This window comes from Dasypus novemcinctus, chromosome 4 (genome assembly GCF_030445035.2).
Source record: "Dasypus novemcinctus isolate mDasNov1 chromosome 4, mDasNov1.1.hap2, whole genome shotgun sequence".
NCBI lineage: Eukaryota > Metazoa > Chordata > Mammalia > Cingulata > Dasypodidae > Dasypus > Dasypus novemcinctus.
The window spans coordinates 55,544,120-55,564,661 of NC_080676.1; positions in this window are offsets into that span (position 1 = coordinate 55,544,120).

The window sequence follows — 20,542 nt, forward strand, 5'->3', positions numbered from 1 at the left end:
AATATTACCCCTCTTCCCATCCCCAGCCCCCCTCAAACCCAGAAAACCCCACCCGAAGGTAACCCCTTGCCCCCATTTTGTCCCTTTTTTGTGCTTATACTTACCGCCAGCTCGTCACAGATTCCACCCCTGCAGGCATTAACTCACATCCTTCCTCCACCCCCCGATTTCCTGTAAGCCACTTTTCCAGACTCTAGCTCTCTGAGGCAGTTAACTTATTTCATATCATTGAGGTCATATAGTATTTGTCCTTCAATGCCTGGGTTGCTTCACTCAACATAAGATTCTCAAGGTTCATCCATGTTATCACGTGCGATTGTAGTGTATTGGTTCTTACAGCTGAGTAGTATTCCATTGTGTGTATATACCACATTTTATTGATCCACTCATCTGTTGATGGACATTTGGATTGATTCCAACTTTTGGCGATAGTGAACAATGCTGCTATGAACATTGGTGTACATATATCGGTTTGTGTCCTTGTTTTCAGATCTGATGGGTATATACCCAGCAGTGGTATTGCTGGGTCATATGGCAAATCTATGGATAATTTTTTGAGAAACCGCCAAACTGTCCTCCAGAATGGTTGGATCCTTCTGCATTCCCACCAGCAATGGATGAGTGTTCCCCTTTCTTTACATCCTCTCCAGCATTTGTATTCTACTGTTTTTTTCATGGCTGCCAATCTTATGGGAGTAAGATGGTATCTCATTGTAGTTTTGATTTGCATTTCCCTGATAGCTAGAGATTTGGAGCATTTTTTCATGTGCTTTTTAGCCATTTGTATTTCTTCTTTGGAGAAGTGTCTGTTTAAATCTTTTTCCCATTTTTTAAATGGGTTGTTTATCTTTTTGTTTTCAAGATATATGAGTTCTTTATATATGCAAGTTATAAGTCTCTTATCAGATATATGGTTGCCAAATATTTTCTCCCATTGTGTGGGTTCCCTTTTTACTTTCTTGACAAACTCCTTTGAGGTGCAGAAGGCTTTAATTTTGAGGTATATACAGAGAGTATTTTTATCTCATTCATTGTGACTTTTATTCCCATAAGCTCTGTTAGTTTTCTTTGCAGGCTTTCAAATTATTCTTTTTGCTCACTTAGTGTACTCTTATTTATTTATTTATTTTTGACACAGTGGGGTACTATTTTCTTTTATTTATTTATAGATTTTATTATCTTTTTTTTAAGATATGTAGATCACACGAAATCAGTGTCCTCTTAATGTTTTTATTTCTTTGTCCTTCAACTCCTTGAATTAATTTAGGAGATTTGTGTGATTATCATTATTTGTCTTAAATCCTGTACCACATCATGATTTTTAACTTGTGCTTTGCCTTGGTCATCTCTTTCTGCTTCTTAGTATGGCTTGTAATTTTTTTGCCATGACTATGCATCTGAATATATTGGTGAATTTACTCTGATGGTCAGCTTCTCTCTCTTGCCTGTTAGCTTTGTTTGATGGCTCTTCTTTGATTTGTGGTTCAACTTATTCTAAGTCTTTAAAATTGCCCAGATTAAGTTATCAAAATAAGGCTAGGGACTCACTAACAGGGTGCAGACCTGATCCAAGGGGTTTGCGACATGAGAGATTTCAAAAAGCAGGTTATCTTCCTGCTTTTTCCCAGCCTGCCAGCACATGGTGCTCTTTGGGAAATCTCTCCACAGAAGTGCCTCTTTCAACCTCCACTTGCCTGTGTTTATGGTCTGGCCAGAGCCAAGATTTAATGTGGGCTTTACTGGCCAAATTCCCTGAAAAGCAACCACTCTCCACCTTCTGCTGCACCCTTCCTCTTCCTAAAAAGACATCTGTTCCCCTCTCAATTGACCGCAATGAGCTATGGGATTTATCCAGACTGTTCATCTTGAAGGTGGAGATGGGTGCCATTCCCAGCTGTGGGGGTGTAACTCATGGTTTTCATTCAGCTTCTTCCTCTCTCTGTCTCTCACATTCCTGGAGGATGTGCAGTACTCTCCTGATCTGCAGATCCCTAAACCAGCTCCTTCAGACATCTTTTTGCCCTTCTTCCATTGTTTTTGTGAAAGAGTTGAGCTGTGCCTACTTACTCTAATGCCAACTTTCTGAGTTCTTAAAATATATTTTGAGGCTATGTTTTAAGGTGTATAAAAATTTAGAATTGTTTTATCCTCCTGGTAAACTAGTTTTTTCTGTTATTAACTTTCCCTCTTTATCTAAAAAAATTCATCTCCAAATAATATATTAGTATAGTAAGAACAACTTTCATTTTTGCATATGTCCGAATTGTACATCTTTTCATGCCCTTTTATTTTAAACTATTCTGTGTCTTTATATTTAAGGTATTTCTCTATTAAGTAGCTTTATTTAGATCTTTAAAAAATTCCAGTTTGATAATCTAGTTTAATTTTGAATAATTTGTTTCCTTTACATTTGGTGTAATTACTGGTATATTTATTTTAGATATACCACTCATTTTTTATTTATCCACCTGCAGTAGGTTCTTGTATTAGTCATCTATTGCTGCATAACAAATTAACAAACACCTATAGTCTTAAAATAACACATATTTATTATCTCCCAGTGTCTGTGGGCCAGGATTCTGGGCACAGCATAACTTGGTTCTTTGCTTCAGGCTAGGGCAGTAGTTATCTTAAGGCTGAACTAGGGGAAGATGCATTTCCAAGCTCAAACGGTTGGCAATATTTAATTTCATGTGGCCTATTGGATTAAGAACTTTAGTTCTTTGCTGGCTGTTGGCCAGAAGCTGCTCCTAATTCCTTGAGATGTGGGCCTCTCCAACATGGCCTCCCCCTTCACTAAGATGTTCCAATTAAGAAGGCAATAGAGAGAGTCTGCTAACAAGATGGAAGCTTCCATCATATTTAATGTAACCACAGAAGTGACATCCATGACTTTTGCTATATTCTATTAGTTAAAAGCAAGTCACCGATCATGCCCACACTCAAGGGGAGAATATTACACAGGGAATAAATACAAGGCAATGATGATCATTGGGGGTCTTGTTAAAGTTGGTCTGCCACAGTTTTCTTTCCTTTTCTTTCTTGCCTTAATTTGGATTAATCAAGTGTTTTTTATTATTCCATTCCTCCCCCCAATTACTTGCTAGTTATAAATCTTTTATTATTTTTCTGATGATTACTCTAGATATTAATACAAATAATATAATTAGTATTTTTCTCATGACTCTCCCACTACTTAACTCCATCTATTCCCACCCTGCCTTTTCTGTTGCCATTTTCATGTATTTTAATTCTGTACAAACTTTGAATTCCACAAAATGGTACTAGTTTGATTGTTTTATACAGTCAGTATGTATTTAAATTTTACCACATATTTGAATGTTCTATTGTTTCTCATCCTGCATTTCTGTATTTCTGATGGTATAATAGTCATTCTTTTGAAAGAACTCCATCTGGTGATTATTTTAGTATGGGTCTCATTCTGGTGAATTCTTTCATTTTGTATATCAGAAAATGAATTTATTTCACCTTCATTTTGAGAGAAATTTTTTCTGGGTATAGAATTCTAGGTTGGCAGCTTATTATTTATTTATTTATTTATTTATTTATATTTTTTATCTTTCAAAGAAGTCATTTCACTGTCTTCTGGCCTTCATTTTTCTGGTGAGAAAACGGTTCCCAATTTTATTGCTTCTTCTGTGAAGGTAATATGTTTTAAAAAAAAAATCTGTTGATAAGATTTTCTCTTTTTCTTTGTTTTATAGAGCTTTAGTATGGTATGCCCAGAAGTAGTATTCTTTGTATTTATCCTACCTGGAGAATGTAGCTGACATCTTTCTTCAGTTTTGGGAAATTATTGACCATAGCATTTTCAAATATTTCTTCTTACTCATTTTTTCCCCCTCTCTTTCCCCAGTTCCCTTCTGGCTCTCTAGTTATATGGACACTAGACCTTTTTACTTTGTCCCATATGTCTCTTGAACCCATTTCTGTAATTTAATTTTTTTCCAGTCTGGACATTTTTTTACTAATTTATTTTCTAAATCACAAATACTCTCTTTAACATAGCTAATCTTCTCTTAAATCCATCCATGGCTTTACTAATTTTAGTTCTTTTATTATTCAGTTCTGGAAATTGCTTTTTTTTTCAAAAACAAATTTTTAAAATTTCTTTATAAAAAAGCTTTAGATTACATAAATATTACAGAAAAAAATATAAGGATTCCCATATGTCCCACACCCTCCCCTCCCCACACCTTCCCACACCAACAACATCCCTTATTAGTGTGTTATATTTGTTACAGTTGATGAACACATATTGAAGCATTGCTGCTAACCATGGATTACAGTTTATATTATAGTTTACACTCTGTACTGCTCAATTTTGTAGGTTATGACAAAATATACAATGGCCTGTATCCGTCATTGCAATGGCATGCAGGACAACTCCAATGTCCCCAAAATACTCCCATATTACACCTTTTCTTCCCTCATCCATCCCTCAGAACCTCTGGTGGCCACTGCCCAATTTTTATTTGTTTTCTTTCAGTCCTCATCTATCTGGTGACATAATTATTAGTTTTATTTCAGTCCTCATTCATCAGGTGACATAATTCTACAGGATTGTAACCATGTTGTAGATGCAATTTTATATTCAACTTTTTAGATTTTTTCATATAACAATTGTTTATGTGCCCTCATATCTTTTTTCTTTTTGTTTATTTATTTTTAACACTTTTTAAAATTAAAGTTAATAGTCACAAAGAACGTTACATTAAAAAACATAAGAGTTCCCATATAACCCACTCCCTACCCCCAACCCCATCATTTTTGTAAATTGTTATTTTTTGAACATATATACATCTCGAAAAATGTTACATTAAAAAACACAAGAGGTTCCCATATACCCCCCACCTCCCCACCACACTCCTCCCACACCAACAACTTCCCCCATTATTGTGGCACACGCGCTGCACTCAGTGAACATGTTTTGGAGCACTGCTGCACCACATGGATAATTGTTTACCCTGTAGTTCACACTCTCCCCCAGTACATTCAGTGGGTTATGGTAGGATATATAAAGTCCAGCATCTGACCCTGCAATATCATTTAGGACAACTCAAAGTCCCAAAAATGCCCCCACATTACATCTCTTCTTCCCTCTCTTCCCTCAGTAACTACTGTGGCCACTTTCTCCACGTCAATGGTACAATTTCTTCTATTAATAGTCACAATATTTTAATAGTAGAATATCAGTAAGCCCACTCTAATCCATATTTTATTCCTCCATTCTGTGGACCCTGGGATGGTGATGTCCACTCCACCTCTAGATCAAGAGGGGGCTTAGATTCCATGTGGATGATGGATGGAATTCTTCTGCTTGCAGTTGTAAGCACTCTTGATTCCCTGGTGTGGTGGTTGGCCATCATCACCTCCCTGTTAGCTTACCTGGGTAAGTCCAATGAACCAGAGAATAGGAGTTGCAACTCTGCTGAGGCTCAGGGCCCAGTTGGCACATTGGCAGTCCAGAGATTCAATTCCCCTGAGTATATATCTGGAAATTGCTTTTGATTCTTTGACAGAGATGTCAATTCTTTGGTAAAATTTTCCATCTTGATGTTTATTTTCCTAAGTATATTAACCACAGCTTTTGAAGTCTGTGTCTGATATCTGAATCATCTGTGGGTCTTTTTCTAGTATCAATTTTTTTCTTCTTGGACCTGACTCTTGGCATGAAAATTATAGAGGCTCTGGATGATTTTCAGGGAAGATTTTCTTTAGTTTCTGGTAGTGGATAGAATAGGAGCAGATCACCTTAATCCGGCATGTGATTGGGTTGATTAGAGTATGAGTTTCAACCTTTGTATGGTCTGTTATTTCTAGTTCTCTCTTAGAATGTAATCCTAGAGAAGTTCCAGCTGAAATCATGGGATCTTTAATAGGGTCCTTCCTCCTTGGCAGGCCATGAACTTAGTTTTTATTTCCTCAGCCCTGTGAGACTACTGAAAACTCTTCTTAGCGTCTCAGTCTCTTTGAAGCTATAATCTTCTCTGCTTTTTTCCTTCTTGACCTAAGTCATTTATGAAGTGGGAGGAAAATGGCTAAACTCTTGGGTTCATTTCTCTCTGGACTCTTGTTCTTTCTAGTCTGAATTGCCTTGGTTACTCTGAACTTTCATTATGTCTTCCCAACCCCTTGAGGCTGCCAAAACCTCACTCACCTTCTCTGCCTGTTAGTCACTATTTCAGCTAGGTTTCTCTTTTTCTTTTTCTATGCTGCCCATAGATCTTGGCAGAAGACATGGGGCTCTTGGGTCAGATACAAAGACTCCTGGGTCAGAGACAGAGGACAGTTTATAAGTTCACATAAATAGTAATAGTGAGAGTATCATCATTTTCCTGTGCCACATCCCCAAGTCCCATTTCCTGCATTGTGCCACAACAAGGGTTAAGTGATGCTGTGTTATAGGAGAGGATTCCTAAACTTAGGGAACCTAAATATATTATAATGGACTGCAAACACATATTCCCTTTGTGCCAAAGGGAGAAAATATCTATATTATATGGGGTAGAAAAAAATCTGCCCTTTGTCCTAGAGGGAGATACTATCTTTATCTTCCAAAGCTATGCACTATACAAACATCCATGAAAAATTAATTCTTCTATTTTCAAAAACAACAAACACAACCAGTACAAACTCCATAAGCTATTCTATCTTAGAACAGGGTCTATCTAGGGCTCCATCTTAGAAAGCCTGGTGGCTTTCTCAGGCTCTATATTAGCCTTTCCACTTAGCATGAGGCATTAATTCAGGTATATCAGGATATTTTAAGGATTGCATAGACTCTTCCTTACTTGGCAAGGAGAAAGTCTAGGGTAATTTTACCATCCATAACAATCTTAACCAGTGAGTTCAGGCTAATTGGAATACCTTCTGGGCTAAGAAAGTATCAATGATCTTTAAATCTAAAGCCAGGAACAAATTTCTAATTGGATGACTCTTATTATAAGAAATATTGTTTGTAGGATGAGCATAAATAATGAGTCAGCCTTTGGGAAGCTTCTGAGAACAACTAAGAGTAGTTTCATTTGGGAGAGAGCTCCTCTGTCATCTGAGGCTATATAATTATTTCCCTAAATACTTAAAGGTCTCTTATGACCACCTCTAGGGGCAAGTCTCTATGTTTTCAGAAGAGAGGCAATTTATGTCTGGCTTCCTGAAAGAAGTACAGTCTTTGGGACACACATGGTATTCCTGAAAATAAATTGTTTACGTGTTTGCTTCAAATGGTTAAGTAGGGAATGAAGTTTCCCTCAGAGGTACAGCAAGAACTTTTTCATGTAAAACCAAAATGCAGCTAGGGTCAGGCCACCTGGGGGCTTGAATATACCCTTTCCATTTGACAAGTGAGGCTTCTTGGGTCCTTTGCACTTTGTTAATCATTGAGTCTGAGTTGACCCAACCCCAAAATGGCAGTATCAGGCCAGAAAGTTTCAGGCCATTTTGGGTTAGGAGTTCAGTTTCTACAAAAGTCCAGTAGCAAGCTAATAGCTGTTTTTTGAAAAGCATATGTTTGGTAGTATGCTGTGTCCTGGAGGCAACAAAACCAAAACCCCAAGGGCAGAGACTGTTTGCCTTTGCTTGGGGCTCCAGTCAGAGAAATGGTCAGTCACAGAGATTTGTAGCTCATTGGGCGCATTAGGGTGGTGGAGCACCAAAGGAATAAAGTATGTCATACTTCTTTTAGTCGTTAGTCTCAGACCATGTGTAGGGTTATAGTGATGGGGGCAGGGAGAAGATATTTCCATTCTTCTAGAGGGACTGAGTGATGAGATACAGAGGATCAAGACCAAAATGCAACCTCCAGAAAAGGGCATGGTGCTGGAAGCCGAAGCCATTTCTGATTTAGGTCTTAAGTTAAAGGTGTAAAATAAGTTATTGAACTTATTTCAAGTCTAGGTCTTGAGGGTAGAAGAAAAAAGTTTTTTTTTTAGCATTGGGGGCCAAAACCCCAGCCAGGCAGAAATAAGATGGTACTGTTTACCTGGAGTGTCTGCTATGTCTCACTTTCCTGTAGACATCAGGAAAAGAATCATATAAGTCAAGCACTACGATGATGAAAGAGGTTGTTGATGTGGGAGGAGTGGGTTAAGGGGCTGAGAGATATATGGTGACCTCTTATATTTTTTTAATGTAACATTTAAAAAAAAAGAGAGAGAGAGAGAAAAGACTTCTCAATCCTTTCTATGTATTCTGAATAAAGTCCAAACACATTAGCCTTTGTTCACAATAGCCAAAATGTGGAAGCCACCAAGGTATGCTCCAATATATTAATACACAAAATATTGAATATAAATATAATGGAATATTATTTAGCCATTGAAAGGAAAGAAATTCTGTTGCATTATACAACATGGATGAATCTTGAAGACATCAGGTTGAGTGAAATAAGGCACAAAAACAAATAACCATTTTTTTTTACTCATTTTTTTAAACTTTATTTTCTTTTAAATGTTACATAAAAAAAATATGAGGTCCCCATATAACCCCCACCCCACCCACACCACCCCTCCCACAGCAACAAACTCTTCCATCATTGTGGCACATCCATTGCACCGGGTGAACACATTCTGGAGAACCTCTGCAGCTCATGGACAGTGGTCCATATTGTAGTCCACACTCTCCCCCAGTCCACCCAGTGGGCCATGACAGGACACACAACATCCAGCATCCATCCCTGCAGCACCACCCAGGACAACTCCAAATCCTGAAAATGCCCCCACTCTATATCTCTTCTTCCCTCTCCCGACCATCTGCAGCCACCGTGGCCACCCTTTCCACATCACTACTACAATTTCTTCCCTTACTAATCACAATAGTTCCCCAGCAGAACACCAGTAAGTCCACTCTAATCCATTCTCTATTCCTCCATCTTGTGGACCTGGATGGCTATGTCCAATCCCCCTCTATATCAAGAGGGGGTTTAGATTCCACATGGATGATGGATGCAATTCTCCTGCTTGCAGCTGTAGGCACTCTTGGCTCCCTGGTGTGGTGGTTGACCCTCTTCACCTCCCTGTCAGCTGGCCGGGGTAAGTCCAAGAAACCAGAGGGTAGGAGCTGCAAGTCTGCTGAGGCCCAGAGCCTGGCCATCACATGGACAGTTCATAGATTCAGGTCTCCTGAGTATACACCAACCCAAATGCCAACCACAGGTCTGGTAAGAGTAACAGAAGAGGCATGTGTAGAAAGGTTATGTCTGAGTCCAACTCCATCACACTCAGGAATACAAACTCCCAAATAGGGCCAACTGACATGGCCCTGAACTCCAGAGCCATCTGCCTTGACCATAGAACCTGTGGGTCATTGCAGCCCTCAGGAGAACCAGCACCTGGGTTTCCATCTACCTTGGCTGTCTCTGGTACTCTGCTGAGGCATGCATAAGCATCACCCCCTGATGACCTCCCAGCTCTTTTTTGGAGACTCATAGCCATATAAACTCACTGTCCTTTCCATTTCCCCCTTTTATTGAAGGCCAAAATGCTGTTTTTAACATCTAATATTACATGTAGGCTGAGATATTCTGCTGGTCTGAGTTGACCTCTTTGTTCATGATCTTTTTGTAGTTACATCATCAGCTGGTGTTTGGTAGTAATCCCTCAGTGCCCAGAAGGTTCATCCCTGGGAGTCATGTCCCATACTGGGGGGAAGGCAATGCATCTACATGCTGAGTTTGGCTTAGAGAGTGGCCACATTTGAGCAACATGGAGGCTCTCAGGAGGTAACTCTTAGGCACCCCATAGCTATAGGCCTAGTTCATATTTCAGGCACACAGGCTCAAAATCAGAGCCATCAGTATCAAGGGCTCATCGTTGGACCATCTATCTTTATTAGTCTTTGCCATTGCACTTGGGGGACTGCTGTTGTTCCATTGAGGAATGTGATAGAGCTCCCCTGGTCAGGAATTCAGCACTCTCTCATCTGTCTTTTCCAACTGAAACCACTATGAAAATATCCAAACCTTTCTATGTACTCTGTATACATGCCTTGGAGAACTCCCTTCCAACCATGTGCCCCCACTAATGACACCCCATGCAAGTGCTCCTCCCCCACCATAGTTGAACCTCTCTGTAGTCCAAAATTTCTTCAAAAAGGAAACTCAGTATATTGCCAGGTTCCATTAATAGAAAAATGGAATATAGTGATGGGGTTAAAAGTTAGATATAGAATACATAGAAATTTAGAAAAATTAAATAAAGGAAAAATAAATTGGGGTATCAAAGAAATGAAAAAGCTTTGTATTTGACATTTTGCCTTTCATCACTGCTACAGGTGTTGCTCTGTATGTACAGTGACAAGGCAATTTCTTCCATTTCTTCCTCAGTGTCTACCACCTTTTTTCCTTTTCTTTTCTTTTCTTTTTTTTTCGTGATTATTAAGTTTCTCTTGACATAAGTTTTAGGTCACAGTAATTCACGTATACAATATATGGTACTCCCACATATCCAACATCAAACCCTTTGTCCCTTCCCCAACAGAGATCTTTTTACATGTTCATATGATAATTGCTGCAGTTAATGTACAGATATTGAAACGATAGCTTTCAAACATGGTTCCATTTAGGTTTACATCATGGTTTATATTTTAGACTATACAATTTTCTGAATTTTTAGTTACCTTATGTTTTACATTATGGTTTACATTTTAGCCTATAGACTTTTATACATTTTTGGTGTAATTTAACATGACCTATATCCATCGTGGCATGATCCTGTGGAACACTTCCATTGCCCCACAGTTACCCTGATTCCATATATTCAACACCTTTCCCCCCCTTCCCTCAGGGCCCACCATGACAATCAGTCTTCATTACTTGAGGGACCATATTCAGAGATACTTGCAAAAATGTTGAGGGCTTGACATACTTGACTGCCCTAACACATTGGAAGCCACCGATTCTTTCAAGAGATACAATTCCCTCTGAGAACATCAATCCTTCCCAGGATGTGGATATACCTTCACTCTCATTGTATGGGTCTCCATCCAATGATATAACCCACTAGTACAAAATGAGCACTCACACATGCCCCAGAGGCTTGCCCTGTGTCAGATGCACCCCCCTTAAGCATCCCAAACATGCAAACTTCCAAATTACATTCTCTAAAGAGTTTTCTCTGCACCACAATTTCAACTACATACCTAACAATCTCCCATGATGAAATGTTCCCCTCACCTTCTCCCCAATTTCTTGGGCAATCTGACCCACCCTCCCATCCCTAGCACCCCTAAAATCCACACAGCCCCACCCAAAGTTAGCCCTATACCCCCATTTTATTCCTTCCCTGTACAAATAATTACCTCCAGCTTATCATAGATTTCACCCAAATAGCTGTCAGCTCACAACCTTCCTCTACCCTCCAACTACCTTAAAGTTTGTCATTCAGTCCTTAGCTCTCTGAGACATCTTGATTTACTATTTCTTTTTTTTTAATTTTAATTTTTTATTTTTTTATTTAAGGATTTATTTATTTATTTCTCTCCCCTCCCCCCCCCACCCTGGTTGTCTGTTCTCTGTGTCTATTTGCTGTGTCTTCTTTGTCCGCTTCTATTGTTGTCAGAGGCACGGGAATCTGTGTTTCTTTTGGTTGCGTCATCTTGTTGTGTCAGCTCTCCGTGTGTGCGGCACCATTCCTGGGCAAGGCTGAACTTTCTTTCGCTCTGGGCAGCTCTCCTTACGGGGTGCGCTCCTTGCGCGTGGGGCTCCCCTATGCTGGGACACCCCTGCATGGCAGGGCACTCCTTGCACGCATCAGCACTGCACATGGGCCAGCTCCACATGGGTCAAGGAGGCCCGGGGTTTGAACCTCGGACCTCCCATGTGGTAGACGGATGCCCAACCACTGGTCCAAGTCCGCCGCCCCTTGATTTACTATTTCATATCAGAGAGGTCATGTAGTATTTGTCCTTCAATGCCTGAGTTGCTTCACTCAACATAAGGTTCTCAAGATTCATCCATGTTATCACATGTGTTTGTACTGTATTTGTTCTTATAGCTGAGTAGTATTCCATTGTATGTATATACCACATTTTATTATCCATTATTCATCTGTTGATGGGCATTTGGGTTGATTCCAACTTTTGGCAATAGTGAATAGTGCTGCTACGAAGATTGGTGTGCATATATCAGTTCCTGTCCTTACTTTCAGATCTTCTGAGTATATACCTAGCAGTGGAATTTCTGGGTCATATGGCAAATCTATAGCTAGTTTTTTGAGAAACTGCCAAACTCTCCTCCAGAATGGCTGGATCCTTCTGCATTCCCACCAGCAGTGGATGAGAGTTTTCATTCCTCCACATCCTCTCCAACAATTGTAGTCTTCTGATTTTTTGATAGTTGCCAGTCTTATGGGAGTAAGATGGTATCTCATTGTTGTTTTGATTTGCATTCCTTAATAGGTAGGGATTTTGAGCATTTTTTCATGTGTTTTTTTTAGCCATTTGTATATCATCTTTGGAGAAGTGTCTGTTCAAATCTTTTTTCCCATTTTTAAAATGGGCTGTTTGTCTTTTATTTGCAAGATATAGTTCTTTATATATGCAAGATATTAGTCTCCTATCAGATATATGGTTACCAAATATTTTCTCCCATTGTGTAGGCTCTCTTTTCACTTTCCTGACAAACTCCTTTGAGGTGCAGGAGGCTTTAATTTTGAGGAAGTCCCATTTATCTATTTGTTCTTTTGTTGCTCGTGCTTTTAGTGTGAAGTTCATGAAGCCGTTTCCTATTACAAGATCCTGTAGATGCTTCCCTACTTGGCTTTCCAAGGTCTTTATGGTCTTGGGTCTTATATTTAGGTCTTTGATCCATCTTGAGTTGATTTCTGTATAAGGTGTAAGTTGGTAATCCGCTTTCATTCTTTTACATATGGATATACAGTTCTCCAGGCACCATTTGTTGAAGAGGCCATTCTCTCCCAGTTGAGAGGGTTTGGTGGCCTTGTCAAATACCATATGGCTGTATATATGAGGGTCTATATCAGAACTCTCAATTTGGTTCCATTGGTCAATGGGTCTATCCTTGTGCCAATACCATGCTGTTTTCACTACTGTAGCTTTGTAGTACGTTTTGAAGTCAGGTAGTGTGATTTCTCCAATTTCATTTTTCTTTTTCAATATGTCTTTGGCTATTCGGGGCCTCTTTCCAAATAAATTTCATAGTTTCTCTAGTTCACTAAAGAATGATGTGTTGATTTTTATTGGGATTGCATTGAGTCTGTAGATCAGTTTTGGTAGGATAGATATCTTAATATTATTTAGTCTTCTTATTCATGAACAGAGAATATTCTTCCATTTATTTAAGTCTTCTTTGATTTCCTTGAACAGTGTTGTGTAGTTTTCTGTGTATAAGTATTTTACTTCTTTAGTTAAATTTATTCCTAGGTATTTCATTTTTTAAATTTACTATTGTGAATGGTATTTGGTTCCTGATTTCCTCCTCAGATTGCTCATTATTGGTGTACAGAAATGCTACTGATTTTTGGGCATTTATCTTGTAACCTGCAACTTTACTGAACTCATTTATAAATTCTAGAAGATTTGTTGTAGACTTCTCAGGGTTTTCTATGTATAGGATCATATCATCTGCAAATAGTGAAATTCTAACTTCTTTCTTTCCAATCTGGATGCCTTTTATGTCTGGTTGTTGCCTCAGTGCTCAAGCAAGTACTTTTAAGACTATGTTAAATAGCAGGGGTGATAGTGGGCATCCTTGTCTTGTTCCTGATCCTAGAGGGAAAGATTTTAGGATTTCACCATTGTAAATGATGTTGGCTGTGGGTTTTTCATATATACTCTTTATCATGTTCAGCAAGTTTCCTTCTATTCCAATCTTTTGCAGTGTTTTTATCAAGAAAGCATGCTGTATTTGTCAAATGCTTTTCTTGCATCTATAGATATCATCGTGTGATTTTTTTCCTTCAATTTGTTTATGTGGTGTGTTACATTAATTGATTTTCTTATGTTGAACCATCCTTGCATACCAGGAATGAACCCTACTTGGTCATGGTTATAATTTGTTTAATATGTTGTTGAGTATGATTAGCAAGTGTTTTGTTGAGGATTTTTGCATCTAGGTTCATTAGAGAGATTGGTCTGTAATTTTCCTTTCTTGTGGTGTCTTTGTTTGGCTTTGGTATCAGAGTAATGTTGGCATCATAGAATGAGTTAGGCAATGTTCCTTCTGTTTCAATTTTTTGGAAGAGTTTAAGCAAGATTAGTGTTAGCTCTTTCTGGGATGTTTTGTAGAATTCACCTGTGAAGCCATCTGGCCCAGGGCTCTTTTTAGTTGGGAGGTTTTTAAAGACTGATTCTATCTCTTTACTTGTTATTGGTTTGTTGAGTTCATCAACTTCTTCTTTTTTCAATGTAGCCTGCTTATGTGTTTCTAGGAATTTGTCCATTTCCTCTAAATTGTTGTTTTTGTTGGAATATAGTTTTTAAAAGTATTCTCTTATGATAGTCTTTATTTCTGTGGGATCAGGGGTGATATCTCCTTTCTCATTTCTTATTTTGTGTATTTGCATCTTCTCTCTTTTTTTCTTTGTTAATCTAGCTAAGGGTTTGTCAATTTTATTGATTTTCTCAAAGAACCAGCTTTTGATTTTGCTTATTTTTTCAAGTGCTTTCTTATTTTCTATTTCATTTAGTTTTGCTCTGATCTTTGTTATTTCTTTCTTTCTTCTTCCTTTGGTGTTAGTTTGTTGTTTTTTTAACTAATTCCTCCAAGTGTGCATTTAGTTCTTCAACTTTAGCTCTTTCTTCTTTTTTGATATATGAATTTATGGCTATAAATTTCCCTCTCAGTACTGCTTTTGCTTCATCCCATAAATTTGGATATGTTGTGTTATCATTTTCATTGGTTTCAAGGTAGTTATTAATTTCTTTTGAGATTTCCTCCTTGACCCACTGTTTTTCTAAGAGTGTATTGTTTAACTTCCAAATCTTGGTGCCAAATCTGGGTCTTTGGCCCTTGCAGATTTCCAGCTTCATTCTACTGTGGTCAGAGAAATTATTTTGTATGATTTCAATCTTTCTGAATTCATTGATAATTTCTCTGTGGCCTAGCATGTGGTCTATCTTGGAGAATGATCCATGTGTGCTTATACTCCCACCCCACACCCCTACACTCCTCCCACATCAACAACCTCTTTCATCATTGTGGCACATTCATTGCATTTGTTGAATATATTTTAGAGCACTGCTGCACTGCATGGATTATAGTTTACATTGGATGCAGTAGGACATTTCAAGCTGTGTAATCTGGGGAAGTCAGGCTGTGAGTTAGTGACACAATCTTGTAATTGCTAAGTCACACAGCTCTTTGAGGCCTGATGAGATCAGGTCCATGAAAGGGCTATGCAAACGTGGGGTGTTCCTCAAGGAGAGGGTGTTTCCATTTCTAATAAATGCTATTTTGGGGCTGGATTTAGGGGTGGGCAGAGTTCAGGATCATCTATATTGTATGGAGGACTCTGTATTAATGGCTTCCTCATAGAAACAGCACCAGAACACTCAGTGTTTATTTCTCAACAGTGTGTGGAGATTTATTTTTCAGCATAGAAGATGTAAAACATCTGGTCCTGATAAGAATCACCCAACAACCCTGAGTGTAAGAGTTGCAATATTTTTGGAATTCTGACAAATGAAATCAACTGCCTTTTTTTCTTTTTTGAGGTACTGGGGACCGGGAATTGAACCTGGGACTTTGCATGTGGGAAGCCGGGGTTCAACCACTGAGCCACATTGGCTTCCCTGAGTTGGTTTTTGCATTTGTTTTGCTTGTTTGTTTTTATTTTTCAGGAGGCACTGGGAAACAAACCTGGAACCTCCCATGTAGGAGATTGGAGCTAACTGCTTGAGTCACATCCACTCCACACCCCCATTTTTTTGTGCTCACTTTCTGCTCTCTGTGTCTATTTGTTGTGTGCTCTCTCTGTCTGCTCGTTTTCTTTTTAGGAGACACTGGGAACTGAACCCAGGACCTCCCTTGTGAGGGGGAGGCACCCAATCACTTGAGTGTCTCTGCTCCCAGCTTGATGTGTCTCTCATTGCATTTCCTCATTGTTTCTCCTCATTGCATCATCTCATTGTGTCATCTTTTTGCCTCATTTTGTGTCTGCTCACTGCACCAGCCTATTGCATCAACTCACTGTCCTGTTTGTCTTCTTTAGGAGGTATGGGGAATAGAATCCAGGACCTCTCACGTGGTAGGTGAGCACCCAACTGCTTGAGCCACATCTGCTTTCCACACAACTGCTTTTTTTATTTTACTTTTTAAAAAATTTATTGAAGTATATCACTCATACATAAACATACATAAACATTAAGTCTATATTAATAGTTGTGAACTTACAAAACAAAACAAACATATATATTATCATACAGGACTCCATAACCCCCCATACCACCAATAACTTGCTCTGTTGTTAAACCTTTTTAACTAATGATTAAAGAACATTGTCAAAATATTACTACTAACCAAAGTATTTCCCCCCAACTAACCCTATTATTATCTTTATATCATGTATATATGAACATACATAAACAATAAGTGTGTAGTAAAAGTTGTGAACTTACAAAGCAAACATGCAAAACAACACACAGGGGTCCCATCCATCAGCCCTTCAATCAACACCTTGCATTGCCATCAGATGTTCGTTACAAATTATGAAAGAATACTGTCAAAATATTATTATTGATCATAATCCTTATCTTACATTTGGTGTGTTTTTCCCCCAACCCACCCTGTTTTTTTTTTAATGTATTTTTTATGACAGAAGTTGTAAACTTATAAAACAATCATTCACATGTGCAGAATTCCCAAACAACACCTCTCCATCAACATACCACACTGTAGTGGAATATTTGCTACAGATAAGATAATATTATCTGATTGTTACCATGTCCATAGTATATATTTGGCTCACATTTTCCATACTGCCTCATTATCAACATAGTACATCTTTCACATAGATGCAAGAATATTGTATTATTACTGCTAACCACAGTCCATAGGTCATTCCAGCTGTATTTCTTCCATGCTTTCTCCACATTTCCAACAACCTGCAGTAGTGATGTACATTTGCTCTAGCTCACAAAGGACACTCTTGCATCTGTATCAATAACCACAATTCTCATCCACCTCTTGATTTACTGTGCTATTCAGTTCCTAGATTATTTTCTAGCATTCTGTCAGTTTGCACTTACATACCTAGACTACCATTTTCAGCCACATCCCCATCTATAGACTATCTGTTACACACTAGGTGTTACCATCCACTCTATACATGTCCACACTTTTACAGGAAACCTAATTAAAACTTCTACATATATTAAACACCAATAGTCCATCTTGGTCCTCCTCCTATCTCCTTTAAGAATTGATCATCTACCAGCAGGTCTTGAAAATATTTTCCTACAATTTCTTCCAGATTTTTAAAAAAGATTTATTTATTTATTTATTTCTCTCCCCTTCCCCCCACCCACCCTGGTTATCTGTTCTCTGTGTCTATTTGCTGCATCTTCTTCTTTGTCTGCTTCTGTTGTTGTCAGTGGCACAGGAATCTGTGTTGTGTCATCTTGTTGTGTCAGCTCTCTGTGTGGATGGCACCATTCTTCAGCAGGCTGCACTTTCTGTCACAATGGGCAGCTCTCCTTATGGGGTGCAATCCTTGCGCATGGGGTTCCCCTACATGGGGGACACCCCTGCGTGGCATGGCACTCCTTGCATGCATCAGCACTGTACATGGGCCAGCTCTACACAGGTCACAGAGGCCTGGGGTTTGAACTGCAGACCTCCCATGTGGTAGACAGACGCCCTAACCACTGGGCCAAGTCCGCTTCCCGTTCTAGAAGTTTTATGGTTCTTGCTTTTATTTTTAGGTTTTTGATCCATTTTGAGTTAATTTTTGGTAAGGTGTGAGATAGGGGTCTTCTTTCCTTCTTTTGGCTATAGGTATCCAATTCTTTCAGCACTGTTTGTGGAATACACTGTTCTGCCTGAGCTGTGTGGGTTTGACAGGCTAGTCAAAAATCACTTGATGATACATGTGAGGGTCTGTTTCTGAAACATCACTTTGGTTCCATTGGTCTATGTATCTTTCTTTATGCCAGTACCATGCAGTTTTTACTACTATAGCTAGGTAATATGATTTAAAGTCTGGAGATGAGGGTTTGCTTTTCCTTTTTATGATGTTTCTGGTTATTCAGGACCCCTTACCCTTCCAAGTAGATTTGATTATGTTTTCAGTTTTTTTTTTCAGTGTTGGTGGAATTTTTATAAGTATTGCATTGAATTTCTATATTAATTTGAGTAGAATTGACATATTAATGATATTTAGTCTTCCAATCCATGAGCATGAAATGTTCTTCCAGTTATTTAGGGCTTTTTTGACTTCCTTTAACAATGAGTTGCAGTTTTCTGAATACAAGTACTTTACAACATTGGTTAAGTTTGTTCCTGACTATTTGAGTTTTATCTGTCCTATTTTATTTTCACCACTCTTTTGACATTTTTAGTTACTTTCATTGATATAATCTTCATTTCTAGATTCTCTTGCAGGCCTCTCTCTCCTGTCTTTTCTTTTCAGGCCCTAGCACACTCTTTAGTATTTCCTGAAAGCCTGGTCTCTTGCTTAGAAATTCTCTCAGTTTCTGTTTATCTGTGAATATTGTAACCTCACCCTCATTTTTGAAAGGCAGCCTTGCTGGATATAAGATTCTTGGCTGAAAGTGTTTCTCTTGTAGTATCTTAAATATATCATACCACTACCTTCTTGACTCCATGGTTTCTGGTGAGAAATCAGCACTTAATCTTATTGGGTATCCCTTATATGTTATGCTTTGCTTTTTTTCTTACTGTTCTCAGAATTCTCTCTTTGTCTTTGGCATTTGACATTCTGATGAGTATGTGTCTCAGAGTTGGTCTATTTGGATTTTTTTGGATGGGAGTACATTGTGCTTCTTGGACATGGATATCTATGTCCTTCAATAGGATTGAGAAATTTTCTACCATTATTTCTTCAAATATTCCTTCTGCCCCTTTTCCCTTCTCTTCTCCTCTAGGACCTCCATGACACATATGTTTCTATGTCTTGTGCTGTCATTTAGTTCCCTGAGACTGTTCAATTTTTCCATTTTTTTCTTCATCTGTTCTTTTGTATCTACACTTTCAGAGTCCATTTCTTCAGGCTCACCAATTCTTTCTTCTGCATCCTCAAATCTGCTATTATATGATTCCAATGTCTTTTTTAATTTCATTGATTGCACCTTTCATTCCCATAAGATCTGCTATTTTTCCATGTATGCTTTCAAATTCTCCTTTGTGTTCATGCAATGTCTTCTTAATATCCTTAATCTCTTTAGCCATATCATTGAATTTATTAAAGAGATTTGTTTGAACATGCATGATTAGTCGTCTCAACTCCTTTATGTCATCTGGAGGCTTATCTTGTTCCTTTAACTGGGCCATAACTTCCTATTTCTTGGTGTGGATTATAATCTTTTGTTGGTGTCTTAGCATCTGGATTACTAGAGTATTGATTCTGGGAGCAGTTTTTCTCTTTAGTTTAGGCCTCCCTGCCCTTTCTCCCTTGCTGGTTCTGCAGTAGGAGCTGAGGTTTTAATTGGTGCTATAAACTGTGAAGGCTCAAGCTGCCCTCATTGCACCAGGGACCAATCAAGCTCTTCCCAACTTTCTCCTTTGCCAGGGATAGGGGCAGAGTCACAGCTGTGTGGAGTAATCCAAGTTGTGCAGGGCTAGATTGTAGTTGCCCAGAGAGACTGATGAAACTTCAAACCCCTTTTTTCCCTGCCTGAGGTGGGGATGGAGCTGCAGGTGTGGGCAGCAATCTATGCAGTGGGAGTCCAAGATGACCACAGTTGCCCTTGTAGACTTCCAATTTTCAGTCTGTGCCATTCAAAGGTATCTGCAGTTACCTGCTGGAGCAGGGCCCTTCATCCTCCTCCCAGCCAGAGGCAGGGCTGACGCCTATTCTAGGGCTGCATGCCAATCTGGGTGAAAGAAACTGCTTCCTACTGTCACCGTGATTTTCCATCCTGTCTTCCCCTCAGACTGGAGGTAGAGTCAAAATAGTGGCACTGACCTCTTTCTGACTTGGGTAGATTTACGCCCCAGCTTTTCCCAGAGTTACATCTTAGCCAGCAGAGTCTACCAAACAGCTGCTGAAATTGGCAACCAACTGTCTCCTCCTCCCCTGTTTTTGGGAAATGGAGCTTCCAATTCCAGCCACAGACTAGCTCCTGGGGTAGTTCATGCTGCCAGAGTAGGATAATCAGTGGCCTCCATGGCTTGGCCTGTACTTTCCTGGAGAGACTGGCACAGGTCCCTGCAGCTTCCTTCCTGCTGGAGGTGGCACGGGGGCCTAGGCTAGAGCTGCAATCTGATCTGGATGGGAAGAAGCTGGTCCCCACCAGCACTGTGATTTTCAGTCCTCCCTGCTTCCCCTTGTGCCAGGTGTGGAGTTAAGATGGCAGCTCTGGCCTCTTTCTGACTTGGATAGAT